This window comes from Hyla sarda, chromosome 7, assembly GCF_029499605.1.
Source record: "Hyla sarda isolate aHylSar1 chromosome 7, aHylSar1.hap1, whole genome shotgun sequence".
In the NCBI taxonomy this organism is placed as follows: domain Eukaryota; kingdom Metazoa; phylum Chordata; class Amphibia; order Anura; family Hylidae; genus Hyla; species Hyla sarda.
Genome location: NC_079195.1, coordinates 23,701,099 through 23,719,990, shown reverse-complemented (window position 1 = coordinate 23,719,990; position 18,892 = coordinate 23,701,099). Strand labels below are relative to the sequence as shown.

The window sequence follows — 18,892 nt, the reverse complement described above, 5'->3', positions numbered from 1 at the left end:
CTGTCATCATCCCATACCCCCCCTTCATCATCACCACCTGTCATCATCCCCCTGTCATCATCCCACACACCCCTTCATCATCACCACCTGTCATCATCCCACACCCCCCCCTTCATCATCACCACCTGTCATCATCCCCCTGTCATCATCCCACACCCCCCCCTTCATCATCACTGCCTGTCATCATCCCCCTGTCATCGTCCCACCCCCCCTTCATCATCACCGCCTGTCATCACCCCCCTGTCATCATCCCACACCCCCCCTTCATCATCATCACCTGTCATCATCCCCCTGTCATCATCCCACACCCCCCCTCCATCATCACCACCTGTCATCATCCCACACACCCCCTCCATCATCACCACCTGTCATCATCCCACACACTCCCTCCATCATCACCACCGGTCATCATCCCACACCCCCCTTCATCATCACCACCTGTCATCATCCCCCTGTCATCATCCCACACCCCCCTTCATCATCACCACCTGTCATCATCCCCCTGTCATAATCCCCCCCCCCCCCCCCCCTTCATCATCACCACCTGACAATTACCAGTGGTCTTCAACCTGCGGACCTGTTTTCTACTCACCCCCCCTCGGTGGGAAGCAAGGGTGAGCTGGTCCGGGCCATCTATGCTGCAGGGAGGGTTAGTCGTACCATCTACGTCTGGTGGGGAGGGTTAGTCGTTCCGGGCTGTCCATCTTCACTGGGGGGGCCTCTTCTCCGCTGCGGGCCCGGCCCCGGACTAGTGACGTTACCTTGACGAAGACGCACAGGGACGTTCATGCGAAGGGACGTCCCTGTGCGTCGTCGTCAAGGCAACGTCACTAGTCCAGGGCCGGGCCCGAAGCGCGGAGAAGAGGCCCCCCGGGGAAAATGTACAGCCCGGAACGACTAACCCTCCCCACCAGACGGTCCCTGCAGCATAGATGGCCCGGACCAGCTCACCCTTGCTTCCCACCGAGGGGAGGTGAGTAGAAAATTAAAGGGGGGGGGGGGAGTGGTGGTCTGGATGATGACGAAGGCTGCAGGGGTCTTCAACCTGCGGACCTCCAGATGTTTCAAAACTACAACTCCCAGCATGCCCGGACAGCCATCGGCTGTCCAGGCATGCTGGAAGTTGTAGTTTTGCAACATCTGGAGGTCCGCAGGTTGAAGACCACTGAACAGGCGGAGAGTTCCCTCGAGTATAAGCCGAGGGGGGTGTTCTCAGCACGATAAATCGTGCTAAAAAAAAACTCGGCTTATACTCGAGTATATACGGTAAGACTACATTATTTTTTAGGATTTTTTTTTACATTTACTGTATAGTTAGAACAGATCCGACATTGTAGATATTCCTGGAAAGCTTGCGCGCAGTTCACACGGCTGAGCCAAAGCCACAATGTAGTTTCTGGCCATCAATGCTCCGGCTCTGTTGATCCAGAAGAAGGAATGAGAAGCACGTCAGACTGGAATGCTCCATCCTAATCTTACAGGGAAAATATCCTTCCTGACAGCATCATAATAATGAAATTACTCCCCAATATCAATCATCCCAGTTATTCCAGTTACTAAGTATAGACCCATCTACAGTTTCCAGTATGACCGGCATCTAATTCATGGCAAATCCAATTAGTCCATCTGTTATTACCGACCGTACTAAAAATTCCTGCCCCCCCCTCCCCTGCCGATATTCCTTTCTTCTCTGCAGACAATGTACATCTGGTATCTGAACAGACCTGGATATGGATTGGCAGTATCAAATAGACGTTTCATAACATTAAAGGGGTACTCCGGCCCTAAGACATCTTATCCCTTATCCAAAGGATAGGGGATAAGATGTCTGACCGCGGGGGGGGGGGGGGGGGGGGACCCTGCAATCTTGTGTGATGTCACAACTCCACCCCCGCTATGCAAGTCTATGGGAGGGGGCGTGATGGCCATCACGCCCCCTCCCATAGACTTGCAAAGCGGGGGCGGGTGGTGACGTCACACGGGGGGTGGTGACGTCACGATACTCCGGCCCCATGGTCGGCACCCGGCAGTGTGTGAGATGGCAGCGCGGCGTGCAGCTCAAAGAGGTGGGTGCCCAATGCAAGATTGCAGGGGTCCCCAGCGGCAGGACCCCCGCGGTCCGATATCTTATCTCCTATCCTTTGGTTAGGGGATAAGATGTCTTAGGGTCGGAGTACCCCTTTAAAGGAGTGCTTCAATCTGTACAATCCCTTCCTAATAAAAGGGTCCCCTGACAATAAACTGATCACAAGGTACCCTGCTGAAGGGACCCCCAGGAATTAGCAGTAATTTGTACATAACCTGAAACAATGTGGTTGATTTCTCTGCAGCACCCCTACAGGGAAACTGAAGCATTGCAGGAGTCATAGGAAAGTCATTGGGCTACCCCTTACTAAAAGTTATGCTTCATGTTTTTGTTATTGCTGTCTTGGGGTCTAGAGAAATATATATAAACATATATATATATATATATATATATATATATATATCGATGAGGTAAAGGGGTACTTCGGTGGAAAACAATTTTTTTTAAATCAACTGGTGCCAGAAAGTTAAACAGATTTGTAAATTACTTCTATTCAAAAATCTTAATCCTTCCAGTACTTATCAGCTGCTGTATGCTCCAGAGGAAGCTGTGTAGTTCTTTCCAGTCTGACCACAGTGCTCTCTGCTGACACCTCTGTCCATGTCAGGAACTGTCCAGAGCAGGAGAGGTTTGCTATGGAAATTTCTAGTGGTGATGATGCCCAAGTGCTGTACCTTGGTCTTTTAGGCACTCCCATAGAAATAAATGGATTCTCACTAAGAGCCAGGTCCCGTTCTGGAGATCGCAGGGGATCTCAGCTGTCGGACCCCCCATGATCAGCTATTTATCCCCTATCCTGTGGACAGGGGATGGTTTAAAGGCGTATTCCAGAAGTTAAACAGATTTGTAAATTACTTCTGTCTGTAAAAAAAATCTTAATCCTTCCAGTAGTTATCAGCTGCTGAAGTTGAGTTGTTCTTTTCTGTCTGACAACAGTGCTCTCTGCTGACACCTCTGCTTTTCTCAGGAACTGTCCAGAGTAGGAGAAAATCTCCATAGCAAACCTCTAATGCTTCGGACAGTTCCTGAGACAAGCAGAGGTGTTAGCAGAGAGCACTGTTAGACAGAAAAGAACAACTCAACTTCAGCAATGAATAACTACTGGAAGGATTAAGATTTTTTAATAGAAGTAATTTACAAATCTGTTTAACTTTCTGGAGCCATATATATATATATATATATATATATGTATTTTTTTTCCAGGAATATCCCTTTAATTTTTGTGCTGGAGTTCTCCTTTACACCATTTTCCAGCGTTCCTTGGGAAGTATTGTAGCGTGATGTCACACGGGGGCGTGACGTTACATGCCGCCTGCCCTGTGGTCGCCGGTAATCCGACCCGGAGCGAGCACGCTCCGGAGACTGACTATAAACGGGGTGCCGCATGCAAGATCACGGGGGGTCCCCAGCGGCGGGACTCCCGCAATCAGGCATCTTATCCCCTATCCTTTGGATAGGGGATAAGATGTCTAAGCACCGGAGAACCCCTTTAAGTGGCATCACTAGAGATGAGCGAACTTACAGTAAATTCGATTCGTCACGAACTTCTCGGCTCGGCAGTTGATGCCTTTTCCTGCATAAATTAGTTCAGCTTTCCGGTGCTCCAGTGGGCTGGAAAAGGTGGATACAGTCCTAGGAGACTCTTTCCTAGGACTGTATCCCCCTTTTCCAGCCCACCGGAGCACCGGAAAGCTGAACTAATTTATGCAGGAAAAGTCAGCAACCGCCGAGCTGAGAAGTTCGTGACCAATCGAATTTACTGTAAGTTCGCTCATCTCTAGGCATCACCAATGAAAGAAGTAGCCGGCTTCTTCTATTAACCAATCAAAACAATGTAAAGAGGTGCGATTTTTTTTCTCATAAACACATGTACTGTAACCGTTTTTTTTTTTTGCCGACGCGAGATTCCAAAGTCTGAATAGTTCCTGTCCAGTTCTCCGGCATTAAATCATTTTTTAATGAAAGTAACAAGATAAGACGAGATAAGGATTTATGGTGGAGTTAGTGATTTCTGTACCTCTACCTCTTTACAGCGTCAACTTTTACCTCAAGTCTCCTGATCAATACATTGATTTACCAATAACCCATCACACGGATGACATGTATGTATGTACACGTGTTACGCCCAAAAAGGCATAGTGGACCACTTTCCGACCCCCTGGTGTCAGGTTATGAAAGTTTTCTGTAGAGGCATTGGACCTCCAGCTGTTGCAAAACTACAACTCCCACCATGCCCGGACAGCCAACGGCTGTCCGGGCATGGTGGGAGTTGTAGTTTTGCAATTACAGTGATCCCTCAACTTACAATGGCCTTAACATACAATAGTTTCAACATACAATTGTCTTTTCTGGACCATTGTAACTTGAAACCAGACTCAACATACAATGCTACGGACAGTCCAGATCTGTGAAACGTGTCAATGGCTGGAAGAACTGACCAATCAAACTGGGCAATTTACTGGTAAAACCCCTGTATTACTGAAGCGTATGCACTGACTAATGTCTGGTAGCGCCCCCTACAGTACAGGGAGGTATTACATGTTCTGTATACTTGACCTGTGCCAGGCTTAGCTGCTCCTTTGGACACCAGGTGAGGGCGGCTCCATGTTACTTTTTTAGGACATTGTGTACTGTTCAGGACCCCGCAGAAGCTCCTGTCCTCTACATAGACCAGTGTTTCCCAAGCAGGGTGCCCCTAGCTGTTGCAAAACTACAACTCCCAGCATGCCCGGACAGCCTCTGGCTGTCCGGGCATGCTGGGAGTTGTAGTTTTGCAACAACTGGAGGCTCCCTGCTTGGAAAACACTGAAATAGACAGTGATTACAGCTCCCAGCAGATCTTTATTACTTTTATATGTAAGGATTTGCTTTATTTATATTAGTTTTCTACTTATTTTTCTTTAATTCTCACTTTTTCCTATTTTTGGATGACATTTTGGTGGCTTCAGAACCCATTACCAGGTTTCCATAGAGTTATGGTCTCAACATACAATGGTTTCAACATACAATGGTCATCCCAGAACCAATTAATATTGTAACTTGAGGAACCACTGTACTGGAGGTCTGAAGTTTTGGAGACCACTGCTCTACAGAAAACTTTCATAACCTGACACCAGGGGGTCGGAAAGTGGTCCACAATGCCTTTCACTTATGGTGCCCACCAGGGGTCAAGTCCTGGAAAAAAAAAATCACCCATGATTTCCACCTCAGGAATGGTCCTGCAGGACTTCTGCTAATGGGAACAGTGTTCCTGCTGTAGAAAAAGTGCAGGAACTCAGTTCCTATGCGTTCCTGCAGGACTTGACCCCTGGTGCCCACCCATGGATGAGGCACTGGGGTGGTATACCGCTGGCTGAGGCCTTTATATGTTCACACTACGGATTATTGGGGAGATTTATCAAAACCTGTGCAGAGGAAAAGATGCTGAGTTGCCCATAGCAACCAATCAGATCACTACTTTCACTTTTGAAAAGGCCTCTGAAAAATGAAAGCAGCGATCTGATTGGTTGCTATGGGCAACTCAGCAACTTTTCCTCTGGACAGGTTTTGATAAATCTCCCCCCCCCCATTGTGCACCTATAGAGAACATCCAAGGTACTTATGGAGCATGCCATTGGCTGAAGCACTTTCTATATATCTATATATACAGTGGGGGAAAAAAGTATTTAGTCAGCCACCAATTGTGCAAGTTCTCCCACTTAAAAATATTAGAGAGGCCTGTAATTATCATCATAGGTTATAACCTCAACTATGAGAGACAGAAGGAGGAAAAAATCCATAAAATCACATTGTCTGATTTTTAACCCCTTAAGGACTGAGCCCTTTTTCACCTTAAGGACTCGGCCATTTTTTGCACATCTGACCACTGTCACTTTAAACATTAATAACTCTGAGATGCTTTTAGTTATCATTCTGATAACTTGCATCCTTTCTTGGTGAAAAATCCCAAAATTTGATGAAAAATTTGAAAATTTAGCATTTTTCTAACTTTGAAGCTCTCTGCTTGTAAGGAAAATGGATATTCCAAATATTTTTTTTTTTATTCACATATACAATATGTCTACTTTATGTTTGCATCATAAAATTGACGTGTTTTTACTTTTGGAAGACTCGCTTTTTTTCAGGGACCAGTTCAGGTTTGAAGTGGATTTGAAGGGTCTTCATATTAGAAATACCCCACAAATGACCCCATTATAAAAACTACACCCCCCAAAGTATTCAAAATGACATTCAGTAAGCGTTTTAACCCTTTACGGGTTTCACAGGAATAGCAGCAAAGTGAAGGAGAAAATTCACAATCTTCATTTTTTACACTCGCATGTTCTTGTAGACCCAATTTTTGAATTTTTGCAAGGGGTAAAAAGGAGAAAATTTTTACTTGTATTTGAAACCCAATTTCTCTCGAGTAAGCACATACCTCATGTGTCTATGTAAAGTGTTCGGCGGGCGCAGTAGAGGGCTCAGAAGGGAAGGAGCGTCAAATGGTTTTTGGGGGGCATGTCACCTTTAGGAAGCCCCTATGGTGCCAGAACAGCAAAGAAAAAACCCCACATGACATACCATTTTGGAAACTAGACCCCTCGGGGAACGTAACAAGGGGTAATGTGAACCTTAATACCCCACAGGTGATTCACGACTTTTGCATATGTAAAAAAAAAAAAAAAATTTTTACCTAAAATGCTTGGTTTCCCTAAAGTTTTACATTTTTAAAAAGGGTAATAGCAGAAAATACCCCCCAAAATTTGAAGCCCAATTTCTCCCGATTCAGAAAACACCCCATATGGGGGTGAAAAGTGCTCTGCTGGCGCACTACAGGTCTCAGAAGAGAAGGAGTCACATTTGGCTTTTTTGAAGGAAATTTTGCTCTGGGGGCATGCCGCATTTAGGAAGCCCCTATGCTGCCAGGACAGCAAAAAAAAAACACATGGCATACCATTTTGGAAACTAGACCCCTCGGGGAACGTAACAAGGGGTAAAGTGAACCTTAATACCCTACAGGTGTTTCTCGACTTTTGCATATGTAAAAAAAAATAAAAAAATTTACCTAAAATGCTTGGTTTCCCAAAAAATGTACATTTATACAAAGGGTTAAAGCAGAAAATACCCCACAAAATTTGAAGCCCAATTTCTCCCTATTCAGAAAACACCCCATATGGGTGTGAAAATTGCTCTGCTGACGCACTACAGGTCTCAGAAGAGAAGGAGTCACATTTGGCTTTTTGAAAGCAAATTTTGCTCTGGGGGCATGCCGCATTTAGGAAGCCCCTATGGTGCCAGGACCGCAAAATAACCCCACATGGCATACCATTATGGAAACTAGAGCCCTCGGGGAATGTAACAAGGGGTTAAGTGAACCTTAATACCCCACAGGCGTTTCACGACTATTGCTTATGTAAAAAAAAAATAATAATTTTTACCTAAAATGCTTCTTTTCCCAAAAACTTTACATTTTTAAAAAGGGTAAAAGCAGAAAATACCCTCCAAAATTTGAAGCCCAATTTCTTCCGAGTATGGCGATACCCCATATGTGACCCTTAACTGTTGCCTTGAAATACGACAGGGCTCCAAAGTGAGAGTGCCATGCGCATTTGAGGCCTAAATTAGGGATTGCATAGGGGTGGACATAGGGGTATTCTACGCCAGTGATTCCCAAACAGGGTGCCTCCAGCTGTTGCAAAACTCCCAGCATGCCTGGACAGTCAACAGCTGTCCGACAATACTGGGAGTTGTTGTTTTGCAACAGCTGGAGGCTCCGTTTTGGAAACCGTGGCGTACCAGACGTTTTTCATTTTTATTGGGGAGGGGAGGGGGGCTGTGTAGGGGTATGTGTATATGTAGTGTTTTTTACTTTTTATTTTATTTTTTGTTAGTGTAGTGTAGTGTTTTTAGGGTACAGTCGCACGGGCGGGGGTTCACAGTAGTTTCTCGCTGGCAGTTTGAGCTGTTGCAGAAAATTTGCTGCAGCTCAAACTTGCAGCCCGATACTTACTGTAAGCCTCCGCCCATGTGAGTGTACCCTGTACATTCACATTGGGGGGGACATCCAGCTGTTGCAAAACTACAACTCCCAGCATGCGCTGACAGACTGCACATGCTGAGAGTTTTAGTTTTGCAACAGCTGTGGGCACACTGGTTATGTATCACGGAGTTTGTGACCTTACTCAGTGTTTCAAAACCAGTGTGCCTCCAGCTGTTGCAAAACTACAACTCCCAGCATGTACGGTGCATGATGTAAGGTGACTGCTGGGAGTTGTAGTTTGCAACAGCTGGAGGCACACCGGTCGTGAAACACTGAGTTAGGTAAAAAAAAAAACTCTAAGTTTCACAACCAGTGTGCCTTCAGCTGTTGCAAAACTACAACTCTCAGCAGTCACCGACAGCCAACGGGCATGCTGGGAGTTGTAGTTATGCAACCAGCAGATGCACCACTACAGCTCCCAGCATGCACTTTAGCTGTTTGTGCAAGCTGGGAGTTGTAGTTATACAACAGCTGAAGGTACACTTTTCCATAGAAAAAATGTGCCTCCAGCTGTTGCAAAACCATAAGTCCCAGCATGCCCATAAGGGAATGCTGGGAGTTGTGGTGGTCTGCCTCCTGCTGTTGCATAACTACAGCTCCCAGCATACCCTTTTTGCATGCTGGGAGCTGTTGCTAAGCAACAGCAGGAGGCTGTAACTCACCTCCTGCTGCTGCTCCATCGCAGGCTGTCCCTCGCCTCCGCCGTCGCTCCTGGGGCCCCGATCCCAACATGGACGCCGGGGATCGGGGTCCCCAGCACCCGGGGTCGTCTTCCCGCACCCGCTCACGCCCTCCGGAAGGGGCGGAGCGGGTGCGGGAGTGACGCCCGCAGCAGGCGCCCTGATTGGTCGGCCGGTAATCCAGCCGACGAATCAGGGCGATCGTGAGGTGGCACCAGTGCCACCTCACCCCTGCTGGCTCTGGCTGATCGGGGCCGTCTCTGACGGCCCCGATCAGCCAATAATTCCGGGTCACCGGGTCACTGGAGACCCGATTGACCCGGAATCGCCGCAGATCGCTGGACTGAATTGTCCAGCGATCTGCGGCGATCGCCGACATGGGGGGTCATAATGACCCCCCTGGGCAATATGCCAGGATGCCTGCTGAATGATTTCAGCAGGCATCCGGCTCCGGTCCCCAACCGGCTAGCGGTGGTCACAAACTCAGTGATACATAACCATTGTGCCTACAGCTGTTGCAAAACTAAAACTCTCAGCATGTACAGTGTCAGCGCATGCTGGGAGTTGTAGTTTTGCAACAGCGTGATGTTCCCCCCCCCCCCCCCCCAATGTGAATCTACAGGGTACACTCACATGGGCGGAGGTTTACAGTAAGGATCCGGCTGAAAGTTTGAGCTGCGGCAAATTTTCTGCCGCAGCTCAAACTGCCAGCGAGAAACTACTGTGAACCCCCGCCCGTGTGACTGTACCCTAAAAACACTACACTACACTACACTAACACAAAATAAAATAAAAAGTAAAAAACACTACATATACACATACCCCAACACAGCCCCCCTCCCCAATAAAAATGAAAAACGTCTGGTACGCCACTGTTTCCAAAACGGAGCCTCCAGCTGTTGCAAAACAACAACTCCCAGTATTGTCGGACAGCCGTTGACTGTCCAGGCATGCTGAGAGTTTTGCAACAGCTGGAGGCACCCTGTTTGGGAATCACTGGCGTAGAATACCCCTATGTCCACCCCTATGCAAGTCCCTAATTTAGGCATCAAATGCGCATGGCGCTCTCACTTTGAAGCCCTGTCGTATTTCAAGGCAACAGTTTAGGATCACATATGGGGTATCGCTGTACTCGGGAGAAATTGTGTTACAAATTTTGGGGGGTATTTTCTGCTTTTACCCTTTTTAAAAATGTTAAATTTTTGGGAAAACAAGCATTTTAGGTAAAAAATTATTATAATTTTTTTACATATGCAAAAGTCGTGAAACACCTGTGGGGTATAAAGGTTCACTTAACCCCTTGTTACGTTCCCCGAGGGGTCTAGTTTCCATAATGGTATGCCATGTGGGTTTTTTCTTTGCTGTCCTGGCACCATAGGGGCTTCCTAAATGCAGCATGCCCCCAGAGCAAAATATGCTTCCAAAAAGCCAAATGTGACTTCTCTTCTGAGACCTGTAGTGCGCCAGCAGAGCACTTTTCACCCCCATATGGGGTGTTTTCTGAATCGGGAGAATTTGGGCTTCAAATTTTGAGGGGTATTTTCTGCTATTACCCTTTTTTTAAATGTAAAATTTTGGGGAAAACAAGCATTTTAGGTAAAAATTATAATTTTTTTTTTTACATTTGCAAAAGTCATGAAACACCTGTGGGGAATTAAGGCTCACTTAATTCCTTGTTATGTTCCCCAAGGGGTCTAGTTTCCAAAATGGTATGCCATGTGGGGGGGGGGGTTGCTGTTCTGGCACCATAGGGGCTTCCTAAATGCAACATGCCCCCCAAAAACCAGAAAAATGTTCTCTCCAAAATCCCCTTGTCGCTCCTTCCCTTCTGAGCCCTCTACTGCGCCCGCCGAACACTTTACATAGTTATATGAGGTATGTGCTTACTCGTAAGAAATTGGGCTACAAATACAAGTAAAAATGTTCTCCTTTTACCACTTGCAAAAATTCAAAAATTGGGTCTACAAGAACATGTGAGTGTAAAGAATGAAGATTTTGAATTTTCTCCTTCACTTTGCTGCTATTCCTGTGAAACACCTAAAGGGTTAAAACGCTGACTGAATGTCATTTTGAATACTTTGGGGGGTGCAGTTTTTATAATGGGGTCATTTATGGGGTATTTCTAATATGAAGACCCTTCAAATCCACTTCAAAACTGAACTGGTCCCCGAAAAACATCGACTTTGAAAATTTTGTGAAAAATTGGAAAATTGCTGCTGAACTTTGAAGCTCTCTGGTGTCTTCCAAAAGTAAAAACGCATCAATTTTATGATGAAAATATATGATGAAATAATAAATAGACATATAATAAGTAGACATATTGTATATGTGAATAAAAAAAATATACATTCGTAATATACATTTTCCTTACAAGCAGAAAGCTTCAAAGTTAGAAAAATGCAAAATTTTCAAATTTTTCATCAAATTTACGGATTTTTCACCAAGAAAGAATGCAAGTTACCACAAAAATGTACTACTATGTTAAAGTAGAATATGTCACGAAAAAATTATCTCGGAATCAGAATGATAACTAAAAGCATCCCAGAGTTATTAATGTTTAAAGATGTGCAAAAAACGCTCTGGTCCTTAAGGCCAAAATGGGCTTGGTCCTGAAGGGGTTAAATAATTTATTTGCAAATTATGGTGGAAAATAAGTATTTGGTCAAAAACAAAAGTTCATCTCAATACTTTGTTATATACCCTTTGTTGGCAATGATAGAGGTCAAATGTTTTCTGTAAGTCTTCACAAGGTTTTCACACACTGTTGCTGGTATTTTGGCCCCTTCCTCCATGCAGATCTCCTCTAGAGCAGTGATGTTTTGGGGCTGTCGTGGGCAACATGGACTTTCAACTCCCTCCAAAGGCTTTCTATGGGGTTGGGATCTGGAGACGGGCTAGGCCACTCCAGGACCTTGAAATGCTTCTTACGAAGCCACTCCTTTGTTGCTCGGGCGGTGTGTTTGGGATCTTTGTCATGCTGAAAGACCCAGCCACGTTTCCTCTTCAATGCCCTTGCTGATGGAAGGAGGTTTTCACTCAAAATCTCACAATACATGGCCCCATTCATTCTTTCCTTTACACTGATCAGTCGTCCTGGTCCCTTGGCTGAAAAACAGCCCCAAAGCATGATGTTTCCACCCCCATGCTTCACAGTAGGTATGGTGTTCTTTGGATGCAACTCAGTATTCTTTCTCCAACAAACACGACAAGTTGAGTTTTTAACAAAAATTTATACTTTGGTTTCATCTAACCATATGACATTCTCCCAATTTTCTTCTGGATCATCCAAATGCTATCTAGCAAACTTCAGACGGGCCCGGACATGTACTGGCTTAAGCAGGGGAACACGTCTGGCACTGCATGATTTGAGTCCCTGCAGGGTAGTCTGTTACTGATGGTAGCCTTTCTTACTTTGGTCCCCGCTCTCAGCAGGTCATTCACTAGGTCCCCCGTGTGGTTATGGGATTTTTGCTCACCGTTCTTGTGATCATATTGACACCACGGGGTGAGATCTTGCATGGAGCCCCAGGTCCTATGTGTGTACCTGTGTATGATGAAAATTACAGCCTCTCTCATCTTTTAAAGTGGGAGAACTTTAACACAATTGGTGGCTGACTAAATACTTTTTGCCCCACTGTATAGTGTTAAGGAAGCCTCCGAGGATTATTTTCAATAACTTTGTGGTCAGCAAAACTGGATTGTAGAAGAAAATTGAAAAATACAGTGTCATGTGTCCAGAAAGATTGGGGCAGTGAAAATACTATAGAAGACCTTTTACCTCTAACATGAAAAAGATGAAAAATCCTGCTGAAAACATAGATATATAGATATGAGATAGATAGATAGATATGAGATAGATAGATAGATAGATAGATAGATATGAGATAGATAGATATGAGATAGATATGAGATAGATAGATATGAGATAGATAGATAGATAGATATGAGATAGATATGAGATAGATAGATATATAGATATGAGATAGATAGATATGAGATAGATAGATAGATATGAGATAGATATGAGATAGATAGATATTGTCACAATGCCGGCTGGCAGGAGGTGGATCCTCTGTGCCAGAGAGGGATTGGCGTGGACGGTGCTAGTGGACCGGTTCTAAGTCACTACTGGTTTTCACCAGAGCCCGCCGCAAAGCGGGATGGTCTTGCTGCGGCTGTAGTGACCAGGTCGTATCCACTAGCAACGGCTCAACCTCTCTGACTGCTGAAGATAGGCGCGGTACAAGGGAGTAGACAGAAGCAAGGTCGGACGTAGCAGAAGGTCGGGGCAGGCAGCAAGGATCGTAGTCAGGGGCAACGGCAGGAGGTCTGGAACACAGGCTAGGAACACACAAGGAAACGCTTTCACTGGCACAATGGCAACAAGATCCGGCGAGGGAGTGCAGGGGAAGTGAGGTATACATAGGGAGTGCACAGGTGAACACACTAATTAGAACCACTGCGCCAATCAGCGGCGCAGTGGCCCTTTAAATCGCAGAGACCCGGCGCGCGCGCGCCCTAGGGAGCGGGGCCGCGCGCGCCGGGACAGGACCGACGGAGAGCGAGTCAGGTACGGGAGCCGGGGTGCGCATCGCGAGCGGGCGCCACCCGCATCGCGAATCGCATCCCGGCTGGAGGCAGTATCGCAGCGCACCGGGTCAGTGGATCTGACCGGAGCGCTGCAGTAGCGAGAGTGTAGCGAGCGCTCCGGGGAGGAGCGGGGACCCGGAGCGCTCGGCGTAACAGTACCCCCCCCCCCCTTGGGTCTCCCCCTCTTCTTGGAGCCTGAGAACCTGAGGACCAGACTTTTGTCTAGGATATTGTCCTCAGGTTCCCAGGATCTCTCTTCAGGACCACAGCCCTCCCAATCGACCAAAAAAAAGGTTTTCCCTCTGACCTTCTTGGAGGCCAGTATCTCCTTTACGGAGAAGATGTCCGAGGAGCCGGAAACAGGAGTGGGAGAAAAAAGTTTGGGAGAGAAACGGTTGATGATGAGTGGTTTAAGAAGAGAAACGTGAAAGGCATTAGGAATACGAAGAGAAGGAGGAAGAAGAAGTTTGTAAGAGAAAGGATTAATCTGGCACAAAATTTTGAAAGGACCAAGATAGCGTGGTCCCAATTTGTAGCTGGGAACACGGAAGCGGACATATTTAGCGGAGAGCCATACCTTGTCTCCGTGAGAAAAAATGGGGGGAGCTCTTCTTTTCTTATCAGCAAACTTCTTCATGCGTGATGAAGCCTGTAAGAGAGAATTTTGGGTCTCTTTCCATATGGTGGAAAGATCACGAGTTATTTCATCCACAGCGGGCAAACCAGAGGGCAAGGGAGTAGGGAGGGGGGGAAGAGGGTGACGGCCGTACACCACGAAAAATGGGGATTTGGAAGAAGACTCAGAGACTCTGAAGTTATACGAGAATTCGGCCCATGGTAGAAGATCTGCCCAGTCATCCTGGCGGGAGGAAACAAAATGCCGTAAATAATCACCCAGGACCTAGTTAACTCTTTCTACTTGCCCATTGGACTGAGGATGATAAGCAGAAGAAAAGTTTAATTTAATCTTGAGTTGTTTACAGAGAGCCCTCCAGAATTTTGACACGAATTGGACGCCTCTATCCGAGACGATCTGCGTGGGCAACCCGTGAAGACGAAAAATGTGTACAAAAAATTGTTTTGCCAACTGAGGCGCTGAAGGAAGACCAGGAAGAGGAATAAAATGTGCCATCTTGGAAAATCGATCAACGACCACCCAAACAACAGTGTTGCCACGGGATGGGGGTAAGTCTGTAATAAAGTCCATACCAATCAGAGACCAAGGCTGTTCGGGGACAGGCAGAGGATGAAGAAGACCAGCGGGCTTCTGGCGAGGAGTCTTATCCCGGGCACAGACAGTGCAGGCCCGCACAAAATCAACAACATCCGTCTCCAGAGTCGGCCACCAATAGAAACGAGAGATGAGTTGCACGGATTTCTTGATGCCCGCATGGCCTGCGAGATGGGAGGAGTGACCCCATTTGAGGATTCCGAGGCGTTGGCGTGGAGAGACGAAGGTCTTCCCTGGAGGAGTTTGCCTGATGGAGGCTGGAGAAGTGGAGATCAGGCAGTCAGGAGGAATGATGTGTTGCGGAGAGAGCTCTACTTCCGAGGCATCCGAGGAACGAGAGAGAGCATCGGCCCTAATGTTCTTATCGGCAGGGCGAAAGTGAATTTCAAAATTAAACCGGGCAAAGAACAGAGACCACCTGGCCTGGCGAGGATTCAGCCGTTGGGCAGACTGGAGATAGGAGAGATTCTTGTGATCGGTGTAAATAATAACTGGAAATTTTGATCCCTCCAGCAGATGCCTCCATTCCTCAAGTGCTAATTTAATGGCCAGTAGCTCTCGATCCCCGATGGAGTAGTTCCTCTCCGCCGGAGAAAAGGTCCTAGAAAAAAAACCACAAGTAACAGCATGCCCGGAAGAATTTTTTTGTAGAAGAACCGCTCCAGCTCCTACTGAGGAGGCATCAACCTCCAATAGGAAGGGTTTAGATGGGTCGGGTCTGGAGAGCACGGGAGCAGAAGAAAAGGCAGACTTGAGCCGTTTAAAGGCGTCTTCCGCTTGAGGAGGCCATGACTTAGGATTGGCATTCTTTTTGGTTAAAGCCAAGATAGGAGCCACAATGGTGGAAAAATGTGGAATAAATTGTCTGTAATAATTGGCGAACCCCAAAAAACGTTGGATAGCACGGAGTCCGGAGGGGCGTGGCCAATCTAAGACGGCAGAGAGTTTGTCTGGATCCATTTGTAGTCCCCGGCCAGAGACCAAGTATCCTAGGAAAGGAAGAGATTGACATTCAAACAGACATTTCTCCATTTTGGCATAAAGTTGATTGTCACGAATTCTCTGAAGAACCATGCGGACATGCTGGCGGTGTTCTTCTAGGTTGGCAGAAAAAATCAGAATATCGTCCAGATACACAACAACACAGGAATATAAGAGATCACGAAAAATTTCATTAACAAAGTCTTGGAAGACGGCAGGGGCGTTGCACAGGCCAAAGGGCATGACCAAAGACTCAAAGTGTCCATCTCTGGTGTTAAATGCCGTTTTCCATTCATCCCCCTCCCTGATGCGGATGAGATTATAAGCACCTCTTAAGTCCAGTTTGGTAAAGATGTGGGCACCTTGGAGGCGATCAAAGAGTTCAGAGATAAGAGGTAGGGGGTAGCGGTTCTTTACCGTGATTTTATTAAGTCCGCGGTAATCAATGCAAGGACGTAGGGAGCCATCTTTTTTGGACACAAAGAAAAATCCAGCTCCGGCAGGAGAGGAGGATTTGCGGATAAAGCCCTTTTTTAAATTTTCCTGGATGTACTCAGACATAGCAAGAGTCTCTGGGGCGGACAGAGGATAAATTCTGCCCCGGGGTGGAGTAGTGCCCGGGAGGAGGTCAATAGGACAGTCATAAGGCCTGTGAGGAGGTAGAGTCTCAGCTTGTTTTTTGCAAAATACATCAGCAAAGTCCATATAGGCCTTAGGGAGACCGGTTACAGGGGGAACCACAGGGTCACGGCAGGGAGTACTGGGAACCGGTTTAAGGCAGTCCTTGAAACAAGAGGTACCCCAACTCTTGATCTCCCCTGTGGACCAATCCAGGGTTGGGGAATGGTGTTGAAGCCAGGGTAGTCCAAGGAGAATTTCAGAAGTGCAATTGGGGAGGACCAAAAACTCAATTTTTTCGTGATGAGGTCCGATGCACATTAGGAGGGGTTCCGTGCGGAAACGTATGGTACAGTCCAATCTTTCATTATTAACACAATTGATGTAGAGGGGTCTGGCGAGACTGGTCACCGGGATGTTGAACCTGTTGATGAGAGAGGCCAAGATAAAATTTCCTGCAGATCCGGAATCCAAGAAGGCCATAGTAGAGAAGAAGAAGGTAGAGGCAGATATCCGCACAGGCACAGTAAGACGTGGAGAAGCAGAGTTGACATCAAGGACTGTCTCACCTTTGTGCGGAGTCAGCGTACGTCTTTCCAGGCGGGGAGGACGGATAGGACAATCCTTCAGGAAGTGTTCGGTACCGGCACAGTACAGGCAGAGATTCTCCATGCGGCGTCGTGTCCTCTCTTTAGGTGTCAGGCGAGACCGGTCAACTTGCATAGCCTCCACGGCGGGAGGCACAGGAACGGATTGCAGGGGACCAGAGGAGAGAGGAGCCGGAGAGAAAAAACGCCTCGTGCGATTAAAGTCCATATCCTGGCGGAGCTCCTGACGCCTTTCGGATAAACGCATGTCAATGCGAGTGGCTAGATGAATGAGTTCATGTAGGTTAGCAGGGATTTCTCGTGCGGCCAGAACATCTTTAATGTTGCTGGATAGGCCTTTTTTAAAGGTCGCGCAGAGGGCCTGATTATTCCAGGATAGTTCTGAAGCAAGAGTACGGAATTGTACGGCGTACTCGCCAACGGAAGAATTACCCTGGACCAGGTTCAACAGGGCAGTCTCAGCAGAAGAGGCTCGGGCAGGTTCCTCAAAGACACTTCGAATTTCCGAGAAGAAGGAGTGTACAGAGGCAGTGACGGGGTCATTGCGGTCCCAGAGCGGTGTGGCCCATGACAGAGCTTTTCCAGACAGAAGGCTGACTACGAAAGCCACCTTAGACCTTTCAGTAGGAAACTGGTCCGACATCATCTCCAAGTGCAGGGAACATTGAGAAAGAAAGCCACGGCAAAATTTAGAGTCCCCATCAAATTTATCCGGCAAGGATAGTCGTAGGCCTGAAGCGGCCACTCGCTGCGGAGGAGGTGCAGGAGCTGGCGGAGGAGATGATTGCTGAAGCTGAGGTAGTAGCTGCTGTAGCATCACGGTCAGTTGAGACAGCTGGTGGCCTTGTTGCTCTATCTGTTGTGACTGCTGGGCGACCACCGTGGTGAGGTCGGCGACAACTGGCAGAGGAACTTCAGCGGGATCCATGGCCGGATCTACTGTCACGATGCCGGCTGGCAGGAGGTGGATCCTCTGTGCCAGAGAGGGATTGGCGTGGACCGTGCTAGTGGACCGGTTCTAAGTCACTACTGGTGTTCACCAGAGCCCGCCGCAAAGCGGGATGGTCTTGCAGCGGCGGTAGTGACCAGGTCGTATCCACTAGCAACGGCTCAACCTCTCTGACTGCTGAAGATAGGCGCGGTACAAGGGAGTAGACAGAAGCAAGGTCGGACGTAGCAGAAGGTCGGGGCAGGCAGCAAGGATCGTAGTCAGGGGCAACGGCAGGAGGTCTGGAACACAGGCTAGGAACACACAAGGAAACGCTTTCACTGGCACAATGGCAACAAGATCCGGCGAGGGAGTGCAGGGGAAGTGAGGTATACATAGGGAGTGCACAGGTGAACACACTAATTAGAACCACTGCGCCAATCAGCGGCGCAGTGGCCCTTTAAATCGCAGAGACCCGGCGCGCGCGCGCCCTAGGGAGCGGGACCTCCCGCGCCGGGACAGGACCGACGGAGAGCGAGTCAGGTACGGGAGCCGGGGTGCGCATCGCGAGCGGACGCCACCCGCATCGCGAATCGCATCCCGGCTGGAGGCAGTATCGCAGCGCACCGGGTCAGTGGATCTGACCGGAGCGCTGCAGTAGCGAGAGTGTAGCGAGCGCTCCGGGGAGGAGCGGGGACCCGGAGCGCTCGGCGTAACAGATATATAGATATGAGATAGATAGATATGAGATAGATAGATAGATAGGATATAGATAGATAGATATATAGATATGAGATAGATAGATAGATATGAGATAGATAGGAGATAGATAGATATGATATAGATAGATAGATAGATTCCGCAGCCTCTCGCTGCCTTTTTCAATCATGATGATGCTTGAAAAAGGCAGCGAGAGGCTGTGGAAACATTGCATTCTGTGTTGTGAGATGATGGAATAAACACCACATTTTTTTGCACCTTACTTTTTTGTGTGCTGCCATTTTTATCTATCTATCTAGTTGGGATTCCTTGATCAGGAGTCCAAGGCATGGCGTGCACATAAATTACTGTTTTCAAACAAGGCGATTGTGCTGTTTTCACATGGATTTTCTTTAGATAGATAGATAGATAGATATGAGATAGATAGACAG

At 47.3% G+C, this 18,892-nt stretch overlaps 1 protein-coding gene and 1 long non-coding RNA gene across 3 annotated transcripts in view; one reads left to right on the top strand and one right to left on the bottom strand.

The window, feature by feature from the left end:
- The window catches only part of CLCN1 (chloride voltage-gated channel 1), a 185,244-nt gene that overhangs the window by 117,981 nt on the left and 48,371 nt on the right, over positions 1-18,892 (bottom strand). The window lies entirely within an intron of this gene.
- Positions 865-18,892, top strand: part of LOC130281647 (uncharacterized) — a 119,209-nt gene continuing 101,181 nt past the window's right edge. The window contains exon 1 of the long non-coding RNA XR_008846066.1: positions 865-973. This is a non-coding gene — a long non-coding RNA (uncharacterized LOC130281647). The remainder of the gene's footprint in view (positions 974-18,892) is intronic.